This window comes from Lolium perenne, chromosome 2 (assembly GCF_019359855.2).
Source record: "Lolium perenne isolate Kyuss_39 chromosome 2, Kyuss_2.0, whole genome shotgun sequence".
Taxonomy (NCBI): domain Eukaryota; kingdom Viridiplantae; phylum Streptophyta; class Magnoliopsida; order Poales; family Poaceae; genus Lolium; species Lolium perenne.
This window is the reverse complement of record NC_067245.2, coordinates 135,337,217-135,341,949: the sequence shown is the minus strand read 5'-3', so window position 1 is coordinate 135,341,949 and position 4,733 is coordinate 135,337,217.

Below are 4,733 nucleotides of genomic sequence, written 5' to 3'. Positions count from 1 at the left end.
TCGCCATCGACCAAAATCCCCCAAGGATCTTCGACGACACGCATCAAGACATGGTGATGAAGCACGACGACGAGAGCCTCGACATAAAGGTGACAAACACCATCATAGGGTGTCTACCACTCCAAGGATGGAGAGGGCACATCAAGAAGACCTTCCTCATAAGGCGACTTCTCCCTCTTGTGCCACCACCACAATGGCCTCTACCTCATCACATGCCTATGGACTCCGATGCTACAAGTGCAAGAAACAAGGCCACCCTCCACGGGAATGTCCCAATCTCCTATGTGAGGTGTGCAAGGCCAAGGGTCATGAGGCATGGCAATGCACAAAGCCAAGCGCCAAGACGCTCTACTTCAACGAGCTACAAGCCCATGCCACCAAGAAACCTACGGCGCCCACACTTCAAGATGAAGACCTCCAAGGCCATCGCAAGGATGATGTGGATCCGAGCCTAGCTCTCCACAACACTACGGCGCCATCGATGGAGGACGACTTGGGAGGCGATGGAGTTGAGATGGTTGAGCATGGGTGATGTAGCCCCGGTCACCGACGTCGCTACACCAAGACCAACAAGTCCCCCTAGTGGACCGATGACACGAGCCCGAGTCAAAGCTCTTCATGATGAGGTGAACTCGCTCCTCACCACCTTTGATCTTGGTACCCCTTTGGATGGATTGCTACCTCATGCTGACGTGCTATGTGTCATTAGGTACAAGGCGCGTCAAGACCACGGAGAGGAGGAGACGCCAAGGTCAAGGGAAGGAGAGAAGCAACTGGACATGGAGATGATCATGAAGCCGAAGCCGACGTCGCACGAAGCGCTCCAAGGAAGAGACGGACGCTGGCCGGTCCAGGACCCGGTCAGACCGGACCTACAACCGGACTCCCCGGTCATAGGCCCGGTCGACCGGGCGCAAACCGGGCCAGCTCCCTCGTACCGGACGATCGGACCAGGACCGGAAACTTCGCAGCTTCCCGGTTTGCGCCGGTCGACCGGACCCATGACCGGACGGCCCGGTCACAGTTCCGGTCAGACTGCCCCAAACCGGACAGCCCGGTCCCAGGCCCGGTCCGACCGGCCCCAAACCGGACCTGACGAGAATGCCCCACCAAACTGCCTTAACTTATCCATTCGCGTACCTGTTCGCCCTTGCTGGCCGTGTATGACTATATAAGTGGCTGGGACCCCTCATTAGCTCTTTAGACTTGTTTTGAACTCAAACCTAATTTTGAGCTTAGTCTCCCTTGGGTATCATCCCTCTGTAATCAAGGCCATCCTTGTTGTTGATTTGGATATTGTTGAGTGAGATTCTAGTACAAGCTACTCTCTCTCCCTCACCAATCCCCTTTTCTCCAACACCAATCTCTCACCGGGAATTCTGCCGCGTGCCTCTTCCGGGTGATTCTATTGGCGTGGTCCATCGAACCACGGGGGTAAGTATCGGGTGTATCGGGTTGGTGTGCGTGCGTGAGTCTCGGAGTTCCTCGTGTTCATCGTGTTCTTCGTGTTCCTCGCGTTTTCCCATCTCCCCTCTTGGTTTCGAAGTCAATCCGCGAGATCGGGCCACACACGGGGTCTTAGACCTCATCATATGGTATCAGCAGCTCTTGGTTACCGCGGATTTGACCTCCCACCCACCCGATTTCGTTCCTAGAAAATTTTCCAAAAATAGCCCTATATTGCCTCTTGACCGATCTGTGATTTGGTTGCGTTTTGAGTGGTTTTGGTCCGTGGATCTGGTGTTGTTGTGCTTGATCTACTATTTCCCCAACTTTTAGCCTCCAATTCCATCGTTTCCCTTCGATTTGGTCGATTTGGTTTGGTTTTCGTGAAGAACAGGAGAGAGAAAGCTTCATCCCGCGAAACCCGGTTTCGGCCCCGGTCAACCGGGCCACAGACCGGACGAGCCAGCACAGAACCCGGTCGACCGGGCGGCAACCGGACAGGCCGGTCCAGGAGCCGGTCCAACCGGACCCCAGACCGGGCGCATCTTCGCGCCCTCCTTCGACCTCGACTTCCGGCGATCTCCACCACCACCACCACCACCACCACCATCATCGCAGGTATAACTTGCAGGTCACCTTGTAACCCCTCTTCCTTTTGCGATCTATCCCATCGAGCATTGCTTGTTTAGTGTTGCGAGACATTGCACGTGGCCCCGCATTGTGAGGTGTGTGTGTCGCGTTGAGTAAGGCACCCAAGCAAACACTCGTGTGGCAAGATAGCAAAAGCGAGGCTAACGCTAACATAGTGCGTCAAAAAGCCCCAAAAACACAAAAAGAGTGCGAGTAGCATCCATACATCCATACATCCATACGCCCATACATACAAAGTGTCCACGTGCCACCAAAGATACAAACGAGTGCAAGTGCCGCCATACACAAAAGAGAAAAAGCTTTTAAGCAAAGAGAGATAGGAGAAGAGAGGCCACGTGTGAATCTTGTTGTCTCTTCCTTTGCGACCAAAGCTTTGGCTCTCCTTATGTTAGTGTGACACCGAGCACTTATACATACACTTTTCCGCTCACTTTTGGTTGCACTAACCCCGTTTATCTCGTGTGTGTGTTCCACAACTTTTTCCGTGTTTATAGTGATCTTCACATTGACATTTGGATTTTTGGACCTCACCCACTTTTGACAACATACTCGATCTTGGATTTGTCTTTTGGCTTTCCACAACACTCGCCTAACACCATATTTGCTAGCTTTTGCGTGTGATTTTGCGTGTGTTCCCGATACACTTGATCTTGCTTTCGGTTTGGTGGATTGCCTCAATACTATCTTACCTTGGTAAGAGTGCGAGGTAGTCTCCTTCCACTAACATACACAACATAGTTCTTGTCTTTCCATCATGGATAGGAACGGAGATACCAATAGGGATGAAGAGATCCTTCGCAACACCGAGAGGTTGGCTACTCAACACAACCTATGGACGCAACGACAAGAGTTCAAGGAGCAACTCTCCCTCTTCGAGACACGCATCGATGAGCAATACGATGAAGTGGCTCACAACTTCTCCACCGTGAACCACGACTTGGCCCTTCTTCGTGAAGCTACGGACAACTTGAATGGCCAAATGGCGGCCAATGATGCCAACATGGAGCGGCGCATGGATAGCCTCGAGCGCGCCATCACCAACTTGGGTCGCCCTCGTCGACACCGCTCTACTTCCTCTTCATCAAGCTCTTCCTCAAGGCATGAAGACCATTACTCTCATGGTGGCCTTTCGTCCCCAAGCTCTTCTTCAAGGCGTGAAGACCATCATCGACCTCATCGCTCACATGCTCGTCATGAAGACTCCCGCTCCAACTCTAGGCGTGGAGAAATACATCGCCATGCTCGTCCACATGAGCGTCCTCCACAAGCTCAAGACCTTCAACAAGATCGTCACCAAGTGGATCGCCATGCTCACCATGGGCGTGATGGCCATCCCCAAGACCAAGATCCTCAAGATCCACCTCGGCGAGATCTTCGTCGCCACCCTCGCCATGACCAACGTGGACGAGGAGAGTCTCACCATGATCAAGATGAGAGACCCAACATTGAGCATCGTCCTCAACCGCGACAAGATCTTCAACCACATCCTCACCGTGAACCAAGTGAAGCAAGTGTTCAACTCCACCACCAACCCAATGCTATGGTTGGCCATAGAAGACCTCCTATTCCACCTCTAGCCGCAAGAGTTGACGGCGCCCCTCCTCGTAGAAGAAACTTGGAGGATGAAGAGAACATGTATGGCAAGCTCAAGTTCAACATGCCCAAGTTCAAAGGGGAAGACGACGCCGAAGCATACCTCTCATGGGCACTCAAGGTGGACAAGATCTTCCGCATCCACAACTACTCCGGTGCCAAGAAAGTGGCTATGGCATCACTCGAGTTTGAAGACTACGCCAACACTTGGTGGGAGCAAGTCCTCACTCTTCGCGAAGAAAAGGGTGAACCTCCTATTGACACTTGGGAAGATATGAAAAAGGAGATGCATGCTCGCTTTGTCCCAAAGCACTACATGACAGACCTCTTCAACAAGCTCCAAAAGTTGAAGCAAGGCACCAAAACCGTTGAGGAGTTCTACAAGGAGATGGAGCTCACTATGATGCGAGCCAACATCCAAGAGTCCGAGGAACAAACAATTGCTCGTTTCTTCAATGGCCTTACTTATCCTATCAAGAGGATTGTCGAGTTCCAACCCTACTCCAACATGGTTGAGTTAGTCCACCAAGCATCGAAGGCCGAGCGCCAAGTGATTGAGGACATCAAGTACTCCAAGGCCAAGTCCTATTTCTCCTCCAAGCTCGCTACATCGACTCCTCCTACTACATCAACTCCTTATGCTACAAGTGCCAAGGCCGACGCATCCTCTACACCTTCCAAGAAGACGACTATCCAAAGTCGCATGAAGCAAACGGTCTCCTCCACCGCCTCCTCTAAGGCATCCACGGGACCCTCTAGTGTCACTTGCTTCAAGTGTGGCACCCAAGGTCACAAATCGTTTGAGTGCAAGAACACCAAGGTCATGATCACTATGGAGAATGGTGACATCGAGACTCTTGATGAAGATGAATATGAAGCCCTTGTGCAAGCCGCCGTGGCAAGTGAAGAAGCCTATGAACAAGAAAGTGGAGAAGATCCTCTCTTATGTGAGCATGACCCAAGTCCCTCACTTGTGGTCACAAGGGTGCTAACCACACAACCTCATGATATGGAAGAACAACGGTGCAACATCTTCCAAACCC